We start from the raw sequence: 22,936 nt of genomic DNA, 5'->3' as shown, positions 1-22,936 counted from the left end.
CTGGAGGGAAGAGGACAGAAACGCTGTTAAACAGCAGGTGTTAATAAAGTCCCCACAGTTAAGTCCATGTGAACTTTTACAACTCCAGCTGCTCCTTCCCTATAGTGACTACATTCTCCTTCTCACCTCCAACTGACATTTGTTTCCAAGTGCAACCAGGGTCCTGACCTGAACATGAATTCTCTGGCCACAGATAACAAAGGAGACATCTCTCTGCTTTCTGATGACTCCCCAAGGCCTTCAGAGATGGGTGGCGGGGGCTCTCTGACCAGCAAGCACCTGGTGAATGTGGTCCCATCCTATGCCTTGGTGTTCCCATATGTAGAAAGACCATTTCATGGGGCTGTGGTAATGGCTAAGTGTGACCACTCTGCCTGGTGCCTAAATAAAAGACTCTGAAAATCAAGTAGGTCAATACCATGCATTACCACAATGCATTAGAGGTCAGCAACTTCTTTGTGAAGTTGCAGGGATTTAAAAAAAACCTGAAAACTCCTGCTCTTTTCTTCCAAGTGCAGGAGAACGAGGGGTTAATTGAGGTTAAGTTTAACAGGGACAAAGAACAGGCTTGATGGATGCTGCCTTCCTGCTCAGGCCTCATGGCACAGGGTCAGCATTTTTTCCTAGGGTAGAAGAGGGAGATGGCAGCTAATAAATAAGTCAGGAGCTCCTTAGGGGCTGCTAGAAAGGTCTCCTGTATCTGGCCAGCTCCCTTTGCTACCTTGGGACTGTAGAGAGGGAGAGAGGAGAGAGAGGGAGGGAGGAGAGAGAGGGAGGGAGGAGAGAGAGGGAGGGAAGAGTTCTCTGCCACTGCTTTTCACACAGGTAGACCAGATGTCTCAGCTGCCATCACAGGAGAAAACCCAGTGAGTACCAGCCATGCCTCAAGTGCCACTCTGGGCTCCATATTACTTGGCATCAGACATGCCATTCCATCAGCACATAACATTGAGGGTAGGGCAGAATCTTGAAGCTGAGAGGGACACCTTAATATCACGTAGCCTTAGCCCTTTGTTTTACTAATGAGGACACTGGGCCTGAGAGGTAAGGTGACTTGCCCTGGACCTCATGTCTGTTTCGTGTGTGTGTGTGTGTGTGTGTGTGTGTGTGTGTGTGTGTGTGTGTGTGCGCGCGCGCGCATGCGTGCATGCATGTTAAATTCCTTCTGTTAAACTATTCCACCAACAGAGCAGGCTGAGTTCTAACTGGAACATGAAGATATCCAGAGCTGAACACAGTGATTAGGGTGGGAAAGGCAGCAAGCAAAAGAGAACAGGACCAAGGTGACAGGAGTTAGAGGTCCAGCTCAGCTCTAAATCCTGGATCCCAGCCCACTCCTAAGACTGAGTACCCACCAGATCCTTCACAGGCTTGTAGAAGCACAGATTCAGGAACCAGTTAGACCCCCAACTAAGCACAGCTGGCTTAGGGCTCAGTGGTGGAGACCAGTCTTGAATCTCATACAACTTACCCCACTTGGGGCAATTGCTACACCATGTGGAAGCCTACTTCCATTGTTGGATAAATCTGAAGGCAGAAAGAGAACACTAATTCTAGTTACTCATCACAGGCAAGGGAACACAGATGCACAGACCTGAAGGTTGATAAGCCCCTGTACGTTGAACAGCATAAAACAAAAATGCATTTAATATACCTGACTTACCCAACAGCACAGCTTAGCCTGGCCTACTGTCTTGGTCCATTTTCTGTCGCTATAACAGAAGAGCAGAGAGTAGGTAATTTAGGAAGGAAGAAAAGAGGCCTATTTTGGCCCACAGTTCTAAAAGTCCCAAAACATGGTGCCAGAAACTATCTCTAATAGTCAAGCTAAGTCAATACTATGCATTAGAACAATGCAAGTAAGGTCAGCTTCTTCATGAGGTTGCTGTTTTGAAAAACTTGAAAACTGTTGCTCTTTGCAGGGGTTAAATGCATGAGGTCATGTGCTGCAACAGAAAAGCCAACCAAGAACAAGCTGCATGTGTTCAGGAAAGGAAAGGGGCAAAGGCTGAAGAGAACATTAAGCCACTCACTGGACAGATCCCTAAAAGCCCCACCTCCTCTCAAACATGGCTTACACTGGGACTAAGCCTGGCCTGAGTGCGGTCAGGGTCTCGAGTGGGCTGGTAGCACAGTCACCTCCAGGAGCTAGGCTGGGTAGAACAAAAGGGAATCGGGGAGGGGCCAGAGCACAGTCCGACCTTGAGCAAAGGTGGCAGAATTTGAAAATTACACACTATGGTGGGGCTCCCTGCACTTCACTACCCTCCACATTACAATCCCTACTTCCTGCTACTGTTTCTCTGTTTTCAACATTCAGGATGTTGAATCAGATACATTCCCACACACACACCACTCACCCAGACTCAACTGGAAGAAATGAAATGCCTGAGAACAATAACCAGGAGAGAGGCCATGAACAACACTTAGGCATTGGTTTAGTTAGGTTAGCTGAGAGGACTAAACAGCCCAGGGGAGGCCCAGTACCAAGTACACTAGACCTCTGCCCCACAGCAAATGCCACACCAAGCATGTTGAAAACTACTGGGGTCAAGCTGGGCATGTGGCACACATCTGTACCACAACAGCTGAGGAGGCAGGAAGATCAGGAGTTCAGGATCATCCTCAGCTATGCAGTGGGTTCCAAAGCAGCCTGAACTGTATGAAACTCTTATCTCAGAACAAACAAACAAACAAGCCCTCTTTGTATGATCAGAGCTCAAAGGTTGTGGCTTTCCCTGGGGAGGCTCCAGTATCTCTCAAGCCCTCGGTTAATTTAATCTGCATTTTGTTTAGAAGCCAGTGAGGATCTCTATGCTATTGTCTTTCTGGTCGGCATTCATAGTGGAGTGATCTTGGAATGAGAAGTCCAAGTCTTCTTCATCATGACTCCCTGTGTGATCCTCCGTGCACATCTGTCACACATGAATGCCACTCCTTTATCTACCTAGAGTCTCTGAGCTACTCAAGGTATGCACACCAATGCTCAACATTCTGAGATCTTGAACCCCATCATTTCAAGGCTCATCACCCACTTGGGACACACACCATTTAGTTTGCAGATTGACAGAGAACTCACTGAACACATTCATGCTCCAAAGCCGAGTTTGGGTCTTGCCGGCAGCTGTGCCTGACTCATCCTTTCCTCTTCCTTCTCTGCAGTCTGTGACTCACCAGGCCTGGCAGACCTCAGCCCCCTGCTTTCCTTCTGTAGCACTACGGGGTCCAGATTTCTAGCATCAATCCATCAGTATCCAGGACTGAAGCCTTTTTCCTAACAGGCCTGAAGTCCCAACACAAGCTCTAGGTGACACTGGGACATTCCCCGTGCTTTGCTGTCCTAGTAAATAACCTGTCAACTACTGAAGGAGAGGCCCTTGAGAACCAATACAGAATGGTCCATAAGAAATAGGCACACACACACCCCCCACCTTAAGGGGTACAGTTTTGACTTAATTGCTCTAGAGTGTGCTTCTTGCTCCTAACACCACAGGGGTTTAGAAGCTCTCCAGATGGTTCCAATAGACAGCCATGCCAAGAAGCAATGTTCAGGAACTTGCTACATGGCCAAGCTGGCTGCTTTCTCTGTGTTTAATCAGGCCTCTGTGAGGGCCTGGCAAGAGGCATTCTGGGAGAACCCTTTGACTGCTTGAGGCTAACCATCTGGACAGTTGGACTGGCCAATAGCAGTAAGGGATAGCTCAGGGGAGACCCTGTGCTTGGGAGAACCTCAATGCATGTCCAGAAGGCAGTCACCTCTCTGCAGAGAGAACAAACCAAGCCCCAGTTCAGGTGCATGGATCTTCAGGGAGACAACTTGGATGGGCTCCCTGTAATCCTTACCTCTAAGGCTGGCAGGCCCTTTCACTTCCCCCTCTTCCTGACTCCACTCAGCCTGAGTCCGACCAGTGTAGCCAGAGCTCAGATACCTTCTCCTGTGAGGACACAAAGGACCCTTCCTTCAGGCCCAAGATGTGGTTGTGTGCATAGAAAACAATCAGCTCTAAGACAGGGGAGTGAGTAGGAGAGCAGAGAGAGGGATCTGTTTCCTAAGAAAACCCCACTCTCCTCCCCAGCTGCTCCAGAATGAAGAAGGGAAAAACCTGACTCATTAGTGTCTGTGTGACTCACAGGCAGGCAACACACTTGCCAGAATTGGGTGGGCAGTCCACAGGGGGCTCCCAACTGGAACTGTGCATAAATAAAGTCCATCCTTCTAATCCCCTGGGTGTTCCAAGACATATCCGGCCACAATAGCTGCTAGGCTGGGTGGCTGTTCTGGCAAGAGAGCCTAGCTCAGCCCAGGCCCCCAATGGCCGCAGGCTCCTGGGCTGGCTCAGTAAGTTCCCAGCTGAGCTGGGAAGTGAGAAAGCTAAGGGTTTGGAACATCAAAGAGCAGCTTTGAAATCACAAGACCCGAATCTACTTGATGCCATCTTGAGTCTACAGATGTGGTCCAGAGCAGCCAAACGTCTAGACCTCAATCTCAACATCCATAAACTAACAGTGTGGTGGTAGAGTCCTATAACCCAAGCGCTTGGGAGGCTGGGGCAGGGAATCTTGAATATAAGGCCAGTCTGGGCTATACAGCAAGAATGCATGTCCAAACAGCAACAGCCACAAAGCAAGCAGACACAACAAAAGCCCCAGTGAGCAGAGCCTCCTATTCCTTTCACAGGAAGATAACAGGATCCAGATTTCTGGATGGGACAAAAGCCCCAACTCTGGTAGCACCATGTCCTCTATCTTCAGATGAGTGGTGGCAGCTCCTCAGTGGGTGGAAAGGCCAGAGGAGCTGGCTGTGCCCAGCTGGTTGTAGAAACACCTGAGAAGCTGCCCAGGTATTCTAAGGTATTTATTTTGGCAATACCTAAAAGAAATGTCTTGGAAAGTGGTATATGTCCCCAGGAGGGTCCTGACTCCTGCATGGAATACAGGGGCAGCCAGGGCCTCCAGCATTGTCACAAAGCACATCCCAGGCCTCAAGCCAGGCCACAAAGTAGGACCTCCAAACTGAACCAGGAAATCTCCATGCTCCTCCTGCTGATGCAGTGGGCAGGTGAGGCCTGGTTTAAGTAACAGTATGCAACTGGGCTTTTGTTTCCTTTCTTTTTAAAAACAGCAAACTCTTATCCCCATACACATACCCCAAAGAAGGTAGCAGAAAGCTTTCAAAGAAGCTACTCTCTGAGGCAGGCAAAGTGAAGTGGGTTTGGGGAAGGGGGTAGAGTACAAACCCATTCCTCCTGACAGCTCCATAAAGACCACAGGCTCCAGAGGACACAAAAGCCTCAGCTCCCACTGGCAATACTTTCCCTGGGTTTCTCAATGGAAGCTGCTGGTGGAGGAGGAAGGCCCTCACCTTCATTTAACTCAGCTTGGTGTGACAAGGATATCTCAGTTGAGATGCTCTCAGAGACCAGGAGATGACTTCCTGTATCAAGTGGTCTGGGAAGAGCTGCCTGGGATTCTTAGCTGGGCTCCTCTGCACTACAGTTTCAGCTGCTCTTAGTTTTCCATTCAGCTCCAATCCACTTACTGGAAAGCCTGTAAGGACTCCTGACCTTTCAAAACATGCATGTGTGAGAGAGTGCACACGCACACACACACACACACACACACACACACACACACACACGCACGCACACACACACACGCACAAGCGCGCGCACGAGAGAGAGAGAGAGAGAGAGAGAGAGAGAGAGAGACAGAGAGTTGCAAGACTAAGAAGAGTCTCCCCAGTCTGTGTACACCCCTTCCCTCCCCATCCAGTTAGAGTGGAAACTGCTCAGACCACTCACAGTCATTCATGCATCTTCTCGTGGGGCACAGTGGCTGGCGAGATGAGAATAGGTCTCTGACCAGACAAGTTTATCTCCTTGACTCAGCGGAGACTGAATCACACAAATGATGCACAATGTTTTTTGGTTTTTTGATACAGTATGCTCACGCCTGTTGTTATGAAAATATCTGAATAATTTAGGAAATCCTTGGAATGTGCGCTCTGGCACATTTTAAAAAACATATAAACATACAATAAATAAATATGTAAATTCAAAGCTGAAACAAGCATCCAAATAAGAAGGTACAAGAGTGGAGGGTGTAGTCAGTCTGCAGGGAGCATCTGCCTGACCACTGCCTCCTCCACATCTACCAAAGCAGTGGCTGGAACCCAGGCCTGCTCAGCTCCGAGGCCTCCAAACCTGACCCTGTGTGACACCGACTCTGGCAGGGAGGGAGAAGCCTGAGCCTGTGCCTGAATTCAGACTCCTCACTTTACCCTCCTTCCAACACAGTGCTACTTTGGCCTCTGCTGCTGCTATAAGAGCAAGCTCTGAGCCTCAGTTTCCCTTAGGGGTAACGATGGTAAAAGAAGCATCTGATGAGAGAATCTGTGTAAAAGAGCAACCCAGGAGCCTGTGGGCAAGCACTGCCAGCTCTGCAGACATCCTGTTCCTGCTGCTGATGGAGTCAGCCTTGAGCTCCATACTGGGCCACTCTAGTTCTTAGGACCCTGCTACCTCCCCCACCTCCAGGTAACCCAATTCTCTGTGCTCAAATAACAACTGGGGTGGAGCCAGGAGGCCCAAAGGCAGGGAAGCAGAAGATTACTGGCTGCCAGGGTGTGCAGGCCCAGACAAAAGGGTCATGGCCCAGATTCATTTCAACATTTGATTCCTGAGCACCCTCTGGGTTGAGGACCTTGCCAGGCCCTCAAGGGCCTGAGGAAGTGAAGTTGACATTTTAATTACCTTAATAATATCCAAAGCTTAAGGACTGCTTCCTCAGAGAGGTCCTCCCTTCCAAGCTGACAGGTGGTCTCCCTACTCCCTATCTCAGCTCGCCTCCTAATCCAGCCGTTGGTAACTCACCACCTTGACCTGGGTAGATGATGAACGGATGGATGGATGGATGACTAGCTATCAGACAAGCATTGGTTGGCATAAAGGAGACTCAAAAGGTGGTGGAGAAACAAAGGCATGTCTGGGAAGATTTACTGCAAGAGACAGGACCTGGGGACCTTGGCTTTGGGAGAAGTGTTTCACGTGGCAGGAATGGGAGAAGCAGAGGCCTTAGTCAGGTGGGATAGCCAGGGCAGCAGGGCAGCCGGGCATCTGGTGGATTGACCTGGACCTCGCAAGGTCTAATGGGTACCTTGCCCTATCCCACAGTCCGCCTACTTACGCTCTTCTATAAATATCTAAACGCATGCCTGTGGTGTGGTGATTGGGGTCATCTCCAAACTGAGCTCTAGCTGGCACTAACTGGACTGCCCTGGTATTTTGTTTGTTTGTTTTCAGTCTCTGTGCCTCTCTTGATCAGCTCCAGTTTGACTGGTTATGCCACCATGGGGCACTAAAGAAAACTCTCAACTTTGTCAAGACAAACCTCTATTGCCCCCCTCTCCCAGGCCTCAAAAGTAGGTATCTCCAACTTCATTCAGATAGCCCAGTAAGTTGTTAGCTGTTTTGTTTTGTGATAGGGTCTCACTGTGTAGACCAGGCTGAGCAGGGACACTCTGTGTAGCCTAGGCTGGTCTAGAATTTGTGATCCTCCTGCCTCAGCCTCCTGAAAACTGGGATTACAGGTATGTGTTACTAAATTTAGCTTACGGGTTAGCTTTTTAATGATGGAAATGCTGGTGTGTCTGAAACTTTGGTCCAGTATAAGCCATAATGAACTAATAGGATCCAAAATCCAAAAGGATGGCTGTGCCTGGCCTCATAGGTTCTTAAGGCCAAAGATGGGACAGGAGCAGAAGAAGTAAGAGAGAAGGCCAGAGAAAGAAAGGACAGAAAACCCAGAAGCTCACAGTCTCTGGTGAGCCGTCCCTGATGCCTATACTTGTGTCATCCTTAAAGGGGGGCAGTCACACCTTTGCCAACAAGGTGTTAAAGCACTGACCCAGAACAACATGACAAGGAAGTGGGCAAGAACTGCCTCTGACACCACCTCTACTTGGCAGACATCAGAGCTGGGGTAACTGCCAGCGGTCAGTTAGTGGTCCTGTCAAGCTTGTATGCTTCCCAAGAAAACTGGCAACTCTACATAAGCCCAGGTTTGGTACTTGTGAGGAAGAAAATCTGGATGAATGCACACCAATCTTCCCAGGTGAGGGCTGCTGGGTAGGCTTTGCCTTTTCTAAGAAGCATGCTTGTGCACAGCTGGGCTTTTTAAAGAGCAATGCACCTGAGTGTATATGTTCCTTTAGCATTCATCTAAATGAATTTTGGTAGAGAATCTGAAGCCATGTGGGACAATAGAGACTTCTGCTGTGACAAGTCTGAGAGGCTAGCAGGAACTTTGGTTGCAGAGAAATGTATTGATCATCTTGGATCAACTAAAGCTTCAATTTAAGCTGCTTTCTATGCCACGTGCCTCAGATCAGCTATGAGGAGGGTTGGTGCAGTGACACTTACTAGTAGGCTGAGACAGGACCGAGTGAGTCCTGTAGTTCCAAGTCTGCCTTGGCAGCACAGCAAGACTCTGTCTCAAAAGCTAACAACAAACCAAAACCTAAACAAAAATGGGGTCTGGGGCAGGACTGAGTCTCCACATGTCAGGAGCACCTGGCATATACGGTGCTCAATGAGTTAAGAGAATGAACCAGAGCGTGAATCACACAGGGGAGGTGATGCCCAGTTCTTCCTGGGGGCAGAACAACAGAGAGGATCTGCCTCTTCTCTTGGTGGAATAGTCTCTTAGCAGAAGGCCAGCGGACAACTGGGTGGCCAGAGGAGTCACAGTTGCTCCAGGCTATAAGGTTTCAAGGAGTAGAAGGCCTTAGGGCCTGCCTGGCCTGGGGCTGCTGGTCACAGCCCACATCACCTGTCCTTTCTGAGACAAGTCTGACAAGAGCTTAAGATCTGTGTCAAGAGATAGCTGAGTCAGTTTTGGGATGGGTGGGGCTACAGAGAGGCAGGGCAGACAGGTCAAGCCTCATTCTCTCAGGAGTGTTCCACTGGTCCCACAGCAGCCAGAACAGCCTTGCTGTGCCCCTCCTTTGTGGACGTGGCTTAGAAGATAGGAGCCTTTCTATCAAACCCAGGAGAAAAAAAAGAGGCCCCCAGGAGCAGGAGAAAGTGGCCTGAGAAGAAGGTGCCCCTGCAGACAGGTTGCAACTGCTATTAGTACACTAATATCTGTCCCAAACCTCCTCCCGGCCATAGATGCCAGATAGGCTTCAGAGTGAGGTGAAGAAGAGGAGGAGGCGGTGCCAACAGTGCCAGGCAGTGGGATCTGTCTGTTTTCAGTATAGCCACCAAAAGGACAGAGATTCCTGTGGGGACACCTCAGAGCAGGTGGGAAGGGCATCTTCTTGGTTTCAGCTCAGCTAGAGGGCAAATACAGCTAAGGCTGGAGGCCCTGACCAGGGATGCTATTTGCTTGCAAGTGAGCATTTCATCGCCTTGGTGACCCAGGGAAGCACAGGGCAGGCGCTGGTCACAAAGCCAGAGAGAGCCTTCTGTGCTACACTGGGCCTTGACATTTCCAGCTGGGAGTGTAGATAAATGCAAAGCACACCTCCCTCAGTGGACTCCATCCGTGGGCCAGGAACGACATGGTCAAATGAAGACCTCAAAGATGTGCAAGGCTCAATCTTGCCCCTCCAAAGGCAAGGACAGAAAGCTGGAGAAGGAGACAAGAGCAAAGATGAGCAGGACTTTAAAATCGACAACACACCAGGGGAGAATACAGAAGAGGCTTTGAGAGGAGGTGGTATTAGACAACAAACAAGCCAGCACACTCCCACAGGCAGATAGCTTCACCTACTTGGTTTGCTCTGAAGCCCTAGATTCCTCTCACACTGTACTCCAGGACAGCCTCAGTGAAGGCTTTTTCACTGGTGAATTATTTAGGTCTTTTTTTCTTTATTTTTATGTGTACAAGTGTTTTGCCTGTATGTCTGTGCATCATGTGTGTGTCTGGTACCTGTGGACATCGAATTGGAGTTACAGATGGTTGTGAGCCACCAGGTAGATGCCGGGAATCAAACCTGGATCCTCCATAAGAGCAGCCAATGCACTTAACTGGTGAGGCATCTCTCCAGCCCCATCACTGGCAAATTTTTAAGCAGAATCCTATCACCTTAGGGTCTGTCAGGTTACCCATGCCCCTCTCTTCCTTTGGGACCCTCAAGTCACAGGCAATCTGCTCTTGACCGAGGAACTATCTCCATACGTCCCAGACCATGGGGGCAATTACTTGATTCATCAGAGGATCAGCTTGCAGACTAGGTTATATATGCCTGGGATCCACCCCAGAACTGGCAGAAGCTACAGAATGGAAACACAGCCCACACCCTGCAGTACTAAATACAGGCAGGAACCCTCACCCAAACACCTTCCTCGGGTTTTCAAATTCTTTTAAAAATGACATATGCCACACACAGAGAAATTACCTAATAGAAACATAAAAAGAGAAAAATGTAAGTCACCTGTATCCTATCACCTAAAAATAACTAGCAAAACCACACTGAGGTATTTTCTGTTTCTTCTCAATTCACATGCAACTGCTGGGATCATACAGTGTGCATAACTGAAGCTTGCAGCATTGTAAGAGCCTCACGTTGATGCCAGCCCCCAGCTCAGTGAATCCCAACCCCTTGCTGCTAGTCAGAGTCACCTATGGCAGCTCAATACAAATCCAGATGCCGGCTTGGTTGTGCCTGGTAGTGACTCAGGAAGTACATGAAATCTAAATAAAATAAAAAATACTGCTGTCTTTATTTCACAGACTCATTCGGGAAGCAATTACTCAGTGCTTACCATGCTATGTGCTAGGCACTATACCAAATGCAATTCTTCAAAGCCAGACAGTATCCTCGACTCATTCATTCACTCACTCAGTCGAAACATGGATGAAGCCCTGGACCTGGGACTGTGGTCAGAGTAAAACACTCTCAAGGTCAGAGCTAGTGAGGGAGAGAGACAAAAATACAATGAGAGATCAAGTAACAAGGGCAGAGAACAGAGATGTGTTCTCTAGGCGGGGCAGGGGCACTGCTGGGCCAAGGGACACTGCTTAGACACTCCCCAGAGATGGAGAACCTATGAGGAGGTAAAGCAGAAGAGGACACAGTCCGATGGCTCAGTCTGGGCCCTAAGTAGAGGGTATGGTGTTGGGGTTCTGAGCTGCCGTGATAGCCAAGGAGCCTGTCTGGCCTAGCAGTGCACTGAGATTTCTGCAGCAGGCAGCCTGCGGAGAGATGGGGATGCAGGGACTGGATCTGGGAGGTGCTTGAATTACATCTTAGGTAACTCAGTTTCTAAAACCAAGGCTGGAGATCTAACCAAGGGCAGGCACATACCCAGCCACTAAGCTCTCCCCAGCATGTTTCTAATTTCCTACACTGAGATGAAAGGCTTCGCACATAAAGCTTTGGGCACATTTCAGCTTGGTTCCCTGTGATAAAATCCTCACTGGGGAATTTCTAGGTCAAAGAGCAAGGATATTTTTAGGGCTCTTGGTCCTTTTGCCAAACTGCTTTCCAGAAAGACTCTGAATTCCCATTTCTACCAGAAATGCCCAAGCATGCAGTGGTGCGGGACCAACAGGAGTCAGAGGTCAGCTCCTGTTCCCTCCTCTGTTAGGACAAAGACTCAGGAAGCACTTTTAGTAGGCTCTGAATGAAAGGACGTTTCCAGGAACAGGCTACTCTACATCAACAGGACCTGGGGCTAAGGAACTGGTGGCTTTGCAGATAGGCTGGGCCAAATAAGAGGCTCTCTTCTTGTTCTAACCCATCTTCCTTACTAATAGTGATATGTCACTCATTTGCTCAAAAACATTCCCTTCCAGGACTCTCCAACGCCTGTAAGGCAGATGCTGGAAAGATGGGTCTGTGGATAAAGAGTGCAACCAGCCTCTTCCTGAAGACCCAAGAGGGGTTCCCAGCAGCCATGTCAGGTAGATCACAAGCGCCTACAAACCCAGCTCCAAGGGATCCAATGCACTTTTTTGGCCTGTTCAGGTGTACGCACTCGCGCCCACGCATGCACTCACACACACGTGCGTAGTGTACACTCATAGACATGGACATATTTCTAAAACCATCCTAAATTATAGGTTAGCCTAATGTTGTTTATATTTTAATGTTAGTATTGGGCCCCTAAGACTGATTGCCCCAGAAACAAGAGAGTCCACACGTTAGCCGCTGAGTGACCCCGCCCCCAAGTTATTTCTGATTGGTAAGTAAAGATGTCAATAGCTGGGCAGAAGAGACACGGGTGGGGCTTAGATTTTGCTGGCTTGGGGTCAGAGGAGGACCACAAGGGTAGAAGAGTTCAGAACAAGGAAGGAGAAGCCACCATAGGTTAGGAGTCAAGAGAATGTGGCCCTGAGGGCTGGCTAATTAGAGTTAAGAGCAGCCCAGATGAAACAGCAAATAGCTTAGAGTTACTGATAGAAAAGTAGATTCTAACAGCATACAGAGTAGTAGCTGCCCAGCTCTTGTGTTGTTCAAGGCTTATACTGTAAATATATAAGCTGTGCTGCCTTTCATCTGAGAACTAAGGGTCTAACTAAGGCAGGGTAGAAACCTTGGGCCAGGTTTAACTGACTTCTATAACATATTGGTGCTTCAATGATGAATCTGAACTCCTTATTACAGAAACCATACACTTCAACACAGTTCATTCACTTATTACTTTTTGGGGTTTTTTTGTAGGTTTTTTTGTTTTGTTTTGTTTTGTTTTTGAGACAGTGTTTCTCTTTGTAGTCCTGGCTGTCCTGGAATTCACTGTGTAGATCAGGCTAGCTTCTAACTCACAGAGATCCTCCTGCTGCTGCCTCCCCAGTGCTGGGATTAAAAGCATGCACCACCATGTCTAGCCACTTATCTTTTAACAAATATTTCAGTACCTACTGTTTATACACATGCAGCATACACTTTACACATAAGTGTTCCACTGAAAATAAAGCAGAAACACATAGTGATAAGAGAGACATACTTTTAGAAACAGTGATCAGGTAAAGATCGAACAGGTGCAGAGGCCAAAATGAACTAAATGAACTAAGAAGTGAGTCCTATGGACACCTGGGACACAGTCTTCTCCCATGCCCTTCCTCTGTGCTCACACTGCATCCAGCACCAACCTCCATGCACTCCCAGACCGCAGACTCCTGTGTCTCCCTCCTGAAGACCCCTCCTCCTCCAGCTGTTGACCTGACAGCTGGCCTCCTTGCCAGCTCAGATGTTATGCTATGAAGCCCTCCTGCTCTTGACTTCCTGGGTTTGGTCTGCTCCTGACACTTCATAGCCTCTTTGTAGCCTACAAACTCACACAGATACGATCTATACATTGTGCCTGCATTGCCCAGCACATAAGAGTCTCTACAACAACAGCCTGCTTCCACACAGGGCGCAAGTGCTTTAGGCAGCTTCTGGTTCACAAGAAAATTTGTGGCAGTCTGGGACAAAGATGTTCACCAAGGGTGTGTGCAAGTTTGTTAAAGAGAAGGTGGGTGCATTACTGGACCCTGAGATGAGCACCAGCAGCTGAGGTCCTCTTCTCTGGTATCTTTACGTCAGAGACAGTACATGAGACAGAAAACAGGCTTCCCCTCCACTAAGACACTATGTCTTTGAGCCCCTGTAACACAGCAATGGGGCTGTACACTAAGGAAGACAGCTGCCTGCAAAGACTGGGCTGAATACCTAAAGCCACCACTGTCCTCAGAAACCTTAGTGGAGCAGAGAAATGGCTCTGTGGTAAAGAGCACTTGCTGCTCTTCCATAGGATCAAGTTTGGTCCCCAGCACCCACAGTAGTTGGCTCACAACCACTTTTGACCCCCAACTCTTGGAGATCCAACGCCTCTTCTGAACTCCAAGAGTATTCACATGCACATGTTCTCTCTCTCTCTCTCTCTCTCTCTCTCTCTCTCTCTCTCTCTCTCTCTCTCAATCTTGAAATAAACAAAAACCCCTTTCTTAGTGCCTAGCTAGTTGGGAGAACAGTGAGTCTTGATTCCCTGCCAATCCACTGCGATTTAGGAGGGTCACAAGAGGTGAGATGAAGGCGGTAGACAAGCTACGGCAAAGGCCCCCGAAGAACTCAAAGAGGCAAGAGCAGAGGTGGGAAGGGCAGCATCAGAGCTTGTGAGGGGTTTAAAGGGCTGACTCATGGTGGTAAAAAAGATGTGGTATTTATACCTGAAAGGAATCCCAGTTCCCTCTGTGTTACAGGCTTGGTCACCAGCCTGTGGCACTCCTGGGGCTTGGTAGAACCTTTAAGAAGTGGCACATACTGGATAAAATTCTGGGACCCTGACCCCTTTGTGATTCTGTTTCCTGGCTGCCATGAAAAGATCTCCTCTGCCATGGGCTTTAACAGGCCCAAAGTGATAGAGTCAAAAGAACATGGACTGGAACTCCTCGATCTATGAGCCGATCAAGCCTATTTTCATTTTACAGTAATTATCTTGGGTACTTTGTTATAGTAATAGCAAGTTAGTTATCACAAAGGCTTGAGGAAAAAGCTAACACACCCAAATCTTATGTTAATCCTGCTTTTTGATCTTCCTCATATCAATGGCTGACTTAGGACAGGGTCTGGCTCTGGAGGTGACACAACCTCCTCCCACTGAGGTGTACTTCCAGAGACAATTCTGGGTCTACTACACCTAGTACCACTTGTTTTCACTCCACACCTGGATCCTCTGAATCCTACATTTTAGTGACCACTGACTTATATCCATTAGAAACACAAACACAGCCATGTAACTAACCACGTGCTCACTGAGCCCTGCCTGGCAGCTTGAGTGTGGCTCCTTTAACCATGTGGCTGACAGGTGAAACAGGAGGTAAAGAGTACACAGAAGTATCATGTGTCAAGGAAGCTAAATCGCAACATCTCTACATCTTCAGGTAGGCAGACAAGCGATGCTAAGGCAGCTAGAAGGGCCTATTAGCTCAGGAATGCATCATCAGAAGGAAAAGGGGGAGGCAGACAAGAAACAGGACAGGAGGATAAAAGCCTCTATAGAAGACCTTAGAGAAGACGGAAACGTAACTCAGCTGAAGCACATACAAGGCTCTGGGTGTGATTACTGGCATGAAAAAGAGAAAGAGAGGGAGGGGATAGAGGAGAGAAAGGGAGAAGAGAGGGGAGGGGAGAGGAAAGGAAAGGAGAGAAGAGAGGAGAGACCCCAGGAATTACCAGAGTGGCCTAGTCTCTACAGTCAGTTCCCTCTCAGAGAGACAGCTGTCACATAATAGCACCTTCCAGATTCCCCTCCAACCCCTAATTCCCCTGTTCCTGGTACCACATGGCCCTGCATGGCTGTCCCCACTCTCCACCGAGCCAAGTACATTATACAGAAGAAGGTAACTAAAGCCCTAGCTTTCCTCTTCAGAAAGAGCTCTTCAAATGTTGCAATAAAACGCTGTGGGGCAGGAGGAGGCAGAATGTGTCTGGGTGGCAAAAAGACAAATCAAGCATTCTGAGGGTACCCAAGAATTGGGGTGACTTAGGCAAGTCACTTGGCCCATGTTTGATTCCTACCACTCCAAGACAGACTGCTAGTGTCTACCCCACCAACCAACATTACAAACCCAGCACATGGCACACACAAGGCAGGCACACTCAGGCTCATGAAATTTCACTGAGTAACAGACCTGTTCTCACAAGGACTCAACCCTGAGCAATAAAGTAGCAACAAAACACAGACTGTAGAGCAATGGTTCTAATCCCTCCTAATGTTGAGAATTTTTAATACAGTTCCTCAGGATGTAGTGACCTCCAACTATAAAATTACTTTGTTACTTCATAGCTATAATTTTGCTACTTATGAATCATAATAGAAACATCTGATATGAAGGATATCTATAATAGAAACATCTGATATGAGATCCTGGTAAAAGGTCGCGACCCACAAACCCACAGTAGAAAGCCACTGCTGTAGAGAGATGGGCCAACATGAACAAGGGCCTCCTATTCACTGGTACATCTGAGGCCTAGCCTTGCTCAAAGAAAGTCTGGCTGTCCTAGCCAGGCGACTAAGTGGAGCAAGTGCACACTGCGTAGGTGGCTGGGCAGCATGGCCTGTAGGATTTTTCCCACTCTGGTATTCTGCCCCAGAGCCCTCGCACTGAAGAGGCAGACTCACCTCATCTAGCAGAATCAATTCCCATCACTGCCAGATATAGACATGTTCCTCCTGCAGCCTCTGAGGTTAACAGAATGCTCCTACCCATTTGGTGCTTTGACAGCACCTCCAAACCAATGATGTACCTACAGAAAGTCAATGAGGTCGAGCAAAGGTCAAAGGATAACCAGCTCAGTTATGCAAAGTCTGAAGCCCACAATCCCAGGACTACCTGATTAGCAACAGCAGACAGAGTAGTGTGCCCTGCTCTCAGACCCATCCCAGTGCCAGCTACCATGCCAAATCTAGATTCCTGGCCGGTGGTTTTATAATTCACTTTGAAGAGGTATACAATGATGCCTAGCTCCTATTAGAGGGGACCTGGACCAGTCCTCAAAGAAGGGTAATCAGAGATCCAGAATGGGCTTCTTCTGTAAGGAAGCCTGGAGCCTATTGCTCATGACTGAGTGAGGGTGGGTGACCCTTTCTGCACCATTCAGAAAGAGCTACTGCCAGGCCGTGGTACCAGGGCTTATCTTTTGTAGAACCAGATCCTGTTGGAGCTGGAAAGGTCCTAGCTAGATGCCCCAGTTGATGCAAGCATGCCCCTGACTGAGCTCTATCTAGGGGGTGAGAGGGACTCCCTCAGAGGCAGTTTGTTCCTATTTTAGACTGCTTTCTTAAGCATTCTCTTTTGGGGAACAGAAAACTTAACTTCCAGGAAGTTCCATCCATGGGTGGTAACTCTACAAAAATCATACAACAAATCTCCAAGCAGGAAGCCCTGTGTAGGACTCAGATCACTCAATAACTGTGTGCCACGAAGTCAGATGGATCCAATTAAAACCAAGAGTAGAACATTTACCTAACCTCCGACTTCTTCCCTTATTGAGGAGAGATGATGATCCACTTCATGGGTTAACACAGGAGTTCCGAGGGAGGGTGGACACAGTTTGGACACAGTGCTACATCCACTACGTGCTTGGTAAGGAATGCTAAGAGAGCCTTGGTGACAGTTTAGGATAGATTTAAGAGCCTCTTCCATCCCCCTAAGTCCTTGTAATTTCTTGCTAAGCAGTCCCCAGTTCCTGATGGCATAATTTCAAGTTCCTCAAACATCCCCTCATTGCTGTCACTTGGCAGCTAATGTATAAATGCCATGTCTTGGGAAAGGAGCCAAAAATCTGTGTTAGAATTTGAACACATCTATCTGGTAAGGTGCCAGAGGGGATCTCTTCAATCTCAGCAGTGCTAAGCACCTTTGATGAACCAAGTACCATACTAAGCCCTGCAGGGTCACTGCTGAACTACACAAAAACTTTCATTCCAGTGATTTAGCTACTCCATAAAGCAATGCTATGGTAAACTCAATGCTGCCTCTTCATGGAGGCTCTGGGGTTCATGCATCCCACACAGTCTGACCTTAAACCTTCACTTGCCTTTGAGTCCATTGCTCTTCCTATGGAGTGTATGCTTCAGGTGAGAAGCCAAGGGAAAAGTAAAAAGGGCCTTGTGCTGGATAGTTTCATGCCAACCTGACACAAGCTCAAGTCATCTGAAAAGAGGAAACCTCAACTGAGAAAATGCTCCATTGGATCAGGCTGTAGGCAAGCCTATAGGCATTTTCTTAATTAGTGATTGATGGGAGAGGGCCCAGCCTTTTGTGGGTAGGGCCATCCCTGGCCTGGTGGTCCTAGGTTTTATAAGAAAGCAGGCTGGACCAGCAGCCAGCCATGGGGGAGCAAGCAGAAAGATGTACCTTTCCACGGCTTCTACATCAACTCCTGCCTCCAGGTTCCTGCCCCTTAAAGTTCCTGTCCTGGCTTCCTTCAATGACGGACTACCATGTGGAAGTGTAAGCCAAATAAAGCCTTTCCTCTCCAAGTTGTTTTTTTTTTTTTTTTTTTTTTTTTTTGATCATAGTGTTTCATCACAATGACAGAAACTCTAAGACAGGTCACAATAATCCAGATCAAATAACAGCACAAAACTCAAGGAAGACACATATCCTGGGGGAGGTGTCTGCCAGGCTCTGGACCTCTGAATCTGGCCAGTGTCCGGCAGCACCTTGCCATCCAAGAGTCTTCCTTTGGAATTCCCTGATCAGACCCCACTTTGGTTGTATCGATCACAAAAGAACTGGACTGTCCAGCAGAAGCAGATATAAGCACATGTTCTATTGTCAGCTGTGGCTCTGGCAGAGATGCTCCAGCCCTGAGGAGTTTTATTTATTTATTTGAATTCATCCACAGGTAGTCCTCAACAGGGATGGGGCCACATGAGATAAACATGGCTCCATCAGTGCCAACCTTCACGAGACTGCTTAGCTATTTTGTTTCTTCTTTAGGGAAGTCTTCCTGACTCCCCATTCTCGTTTCTCTGATACTATAATTCTGTCTCCATACCCCCTACTTTCACACAGCGGCAATTTAGTTATTTGACTATCATGGTTTCCCCACTATCTGCAGGTCCTCCAAGAGTCCCAGCACATCCAAACTCATTGCACATCCAAGGTGTGGGGTCCATCCTTGGCTAAGGAAGCATCCACACATCTGAGGTGTGGGGTCCGTCCTTGGCTAGGAAGCATGCGCACATCTGAGGTGTGGGGTCTGTCCTCGGTTAGGAAGCATCCGCTTGCTCGTGGCACAGAGGCACACAGAGCAGCACTCTGCTTTTCACTTTCAATACAGCAGTCAACAGATGATAGCTACTCAGTACTTCCTTTGTAAGATGATATTGCCCGACTATATATTAATGTAAGTGTTCTGAGTATATTTATGGTAGAACACCCCAAGTTATGAGGCTCAATAGATATATAATAGGTATTAACACATTAATATGTAATTAATTTATAAATTTGAGATGGAAATCTCACTATGTTTCCCAAGGTGGTCTAGAACTTCCAGGCTCAAGCTATCATCCAGAATCAGAGGCCTTCTGAGAAGCTGAGACTATAGAACCACCACCACACCAGCTTAGATGAGAGGTGTTAGTAACCTAATAGTATTTTCTTTTTCTGGAGTTTTTATCAAGATACAACCTTATTGTGAGTTAGGAACACCTGTATGTGCCTCAGACAGAAATAGATACCACCTTCATCCATACATAAAGCAAAGCCACAGTCGGCCTCCCAGGGCCCCAGGACCTTTGATCCAATGGAGACAAGACAGGCCGGGCAGATAACAACAGTGTCTACTGTGGGCAAGTGACTGAGTGACCGAGATGCCAGGCAGTGGGTCACTCCACTTACCCCTCACAGCTGCTTTATGAGGTTGGTGCCAGTCACCACCCAGAAAGATATGAAAAAAACTGAGACCCTGTCTCAAAAACAAAACAACAACAACAAAAAAGAGTTAACGAATACACCAGGCAGTGGTGGCGCATGTGTTTTGTTTCAGTATTTAGGAGGCAGAGGCAGGAGGATCTCTGTGAATTTGAGGCCAGCCTGATCAAGTTCCAGGACAGCCAGGCCTACATAGAGAAACCCTATATCAGGGGGGAAAAAGAGTTAAGGAATACAAGTTGGGCATAGTAGCATATAACCCAGGACTTGAGCCGCTGAGGCAAGAAGATTATGTCTTCAAGGCCAGCCTAGGTTATGCAGCTTTCCAGACCACCCTGGGTGATACACTGTAAGACCATGTCTATTACAATAACACAAAATTAAGCAACATAATCATTAAGTAAATCTGTGTCCCTAGCCTCTAAGCTGCAAGGTCTCCCCTTTGTAACCTGATTGAGGCTAGAAAGCCAGCATTTACTGTATCTGCTTAAGCTTGGGGCCGTCTCTTGAGCCCTCTAAGATAGGTACCATGACCAAAGACGTTCAGTACATCCCTTCAGGCTGAAAGAGAGATGAAAGATGAAGTTTCAGAGCACACATCTTTCTGATAAATATGCAGACACTCTCTCTCTCTCTCTCTCTCTCACACACACACACACACACACACCAATACCTAGCCATATTTCACTTGAGAAGTAATGCCATAGTAAGATTTTGTCAAGCTCTTTCAACAGTTCTACTTAAAAAATATATTTTCAAAGCTTAAAATGTGATTATGATATTGAATATGCTTTTCAAATGTCCCATTTGCCACAGTCCCCAGAGATCACAATTTATTCTTTCTCCCCATTGATAGTCACCACTCACAAACAATGACAGATATAAAGGGCCTGCCTCTCTGAGAGCAGAAATGGCCCACTCCAGTACAGAGTATGTAGAAGAGGGCAGGCTGTGGGCATTCCAGAACAGGATGGCAGCAGAGTCTCAGTGGGAAGACTGCTGCAGTGAGACTCAAGGGATTCAACAGCTGCTTCTCCTTTGCCCCTTTGTCAGGACAGCACCAAATAAAGGTCCAGGGCAGTGGTTCTCAACCTGTTGGTTGTGCCCCCTTAGGGGTCACATATCAGATATCTGTATATCAGATAATTTGCATTACAAATCATAACAGTAGCAAAATTATAGTTATGAAGTAACAACAAAATAATTTTATGGTTGGGGCTTGCCTCAACATGAAGAACTGTATTAAAGGGTCACAGCTTTAGGAAGGTTGAGAATCACTGGGCTAGAGCTTCAGGAAGCCATTTTCCTAACTGTGAAATGGGCCACTGGAGCTGGGGAATCCACAGTAAAGAGAAATACTCTCAGCACTCCTGCCCAAATGTCCTTTGTTGCCCAGGGCATGGAGAACACAGCATTCAGCTCTGAGAGTGACCCTGTGGCGTTTCCTCAACTGTGCTAGCTACAGTTTACCACAGCCAAATGGGGACCTGGAGAAGCTGAGGATCACTGGGCTGTGGAGGTATCTGCCTTGCAATCCTCCAATGCTCCTCTTCCAGTGGGAGAGGCAAGGGCAGCACAGGCTAGACCAACCATGGAGTCAGACCAATACAGAGTCTAGCCTGATCCAACGTATTGATGGTGCTGGGGAGATGTTTCATGAGAGGATGGGGATATGACTTAGCTCAGTAACTTCTGTGAAGATAAAATAATACATGTGAAATGTTTTGTACTGTACTGGCTCCACCCACAAGACCCATACTTCCATTCTTATGACATACTGCTGTGTGGTACTTGGGAGTGGTGTGGAGCCCTGTCTGAGTGACCTTTAGGTCTTCATTCCAGATGACTTCTGTTGGTCTCCCATGACTGCTGTGTGTGTGTGTGTGTGTGTGTGTGTGTGTGTGTGTGTGTGTGTGTGTGGTCAGGGCAGAAATGGGTCAGGAGGGAGATGGCTGAGCTCAGTGCAGGAAGGACCTGTAGGTAGGCCAGCTTACCCTTGATGTCCTGGTATGGAGCTTCAGGGTCACCTGATGGTTATGGCCACTCCTCTACATCTGTGTTGGTCTGCTCCCCATCAAGAAAACCATGGTGTTCCAGAGATAACAGGGAAGGGGTGTGTGTGAAATGCTGCTGCATCTGGTTTTGTCAACAGCATAGGAAGAGGACCCAGATGGAGACAGAGTGGAGGCTAAAGTCTGGGGCCTACTGAATCTAGGCAGGCAGAAGAGGCTTCAGGAAAGGACTGGGGTCAGACAGAGAAGACGCTATGATATTCCTTCCCATCCTGCCCTGCCTTCTCCAGTCAGGCTGACTGGTCCTTCCCAAATTCCCTCATTTAGGATGGGGCACAGCTCTCCTGGGCTTTCAACATCCTGCTCTTCCTGTGGATCTAAAGCTTCCTTTACTCAGGAGCCTGGCCTTCAGAGCCCCACACTGCCTTTGGTGTGTGTTCCTCACCCTATAGCTTCTTGGGCTATTTCTGTTTGTTTTCCCCTCCCAGAGCCTCTGTGGGAACTGCCTGCTCCCCCTCCTCCAGGCCAGACTTTGAATTCCAGTGTCAGCCCGTTCCCAAACTGGGCCCCTTGGCATCTTACTTTTCCTAAAACGCAGCTGCTGTGTGTTCCCCTGACCTGCCCAGCTGTTCTTGTCCTCAACCAGAGTCCGTCACTTGTGACAATAAATAGGAAATGAAAAGCAGAGGGTTGCCAGGTGCCTGTGGACTGCCCTTCCAGCTGCCCAGATTCCTACTGGGAAACAAGCACACTACTAGACATCATAAAGCTAACACTCAGACTTCTCATGTTCTCTTAGAATCTTTTAGTGTCAAGTCACATCTTAGGCCTAATGGGTCTCCTTGACCCCACAGGGTCACTGTGTAGCAGAATCACATCAAAGGCCATGCTAACAAGATGCCTACACTTACTGGGTTTGCTGTCTACAAAGCTTTGTCACATACAGAATCCTTGACTCCCCCCACTCTGAAGGACTGAACAGATATTGTTCCCATTTTGAAGAGGAAGCTGGGGCCACTTGGCCAAGGTTCACACTTGCTAAAAGTAGAGTTGGTGGGTGTAGCAGTCTGCCCCTTTACCCCAGAACTTCCTTTTCTGCTATGAAGACATTAACTTCTCCTCAGCCTAAACAAGAAATTACAAACTTTCCAGCAGTGCTCTGCTGCTCTGAGGAAGAATGGTCTCCTACCATCTGCCTCCATACCTCTGGCCCTCCGACTGGTGCAGCTAACCTATCACCAGGTCCTGTAGACTTCCTCAGTGGGCTTCTATACCCCTTGCACATTACTTCCAACCCACCCCTCACCTGAAGCACCCTGTTCTTCTAAGTGACCTTCATCTTACCCTATCACCTTCTTTTCATTCTATTCCAGAAGTGCCCTAGTGTCTGGATGGCCAGTTTCCCGTGACTTCCCTTCAGTTCCACAGCTCTGCCCCTAAGTTCTACAGTCAAGGTGCCCTTCTTGGCCTTTCTTGTCAATGCCCCTCCTCAGAACACATACCTGCCAGTCCCTCCCTCTACCCTTGTTCTATCTCAGTTTGGTCCTTCT

The 22,936-nt window shown here is 48.0% G+C and overlaps 1 protein-coding gene across 3 annotated transcripts in view; it reads right to left on the bottom strand.

Moving 5' to 3' along the window:
* Positions 1 to 22,936, bottom strand: part of Ubtd1 (ubiquitin domain containing 1) — a 48,426-nt gene that overhangs the window by 9,692 nt on the left and 15,798 nt on the right. The window contains exon 2 of one of the 3 annotated variants that reach the window (XM_034484001.2): positions 1,664 to 1,712. The exons of 1 other annotated variant lie outside the window; for it this stretch is intronic. The gene's annotated coding sequence lies outside the window, so the exon portion shown is untranslated. Of the gene's footprint in view, positions 1 to 1,654; positions 1,713 to 22,936 lie in introns of all 3 variants that reach the window. One more of the 3 variants, XM_034484010.2, reaches the window with a different exon arrangement.

Source organism: Arvicanthis niloticus, chromosome 1 (assembly GCF_011762505.2).
Source record: "Arvicanthis niloticus isolate mArvNil1 chromosome 1, mArvNil1.pat.X, whole genome shotgun sequence".
Classification (NCBI taxonomy): Eukaryota; Metazoa; Chordata; class Mammalia; order Rodentia; family Muridae; genus Arvicanthis; species Arvicanthis niloticus.
Note: the sequence above shows the minus strand (reverse complement) of the source record. Positions and strands in the feature narration are given on the sequence as shown.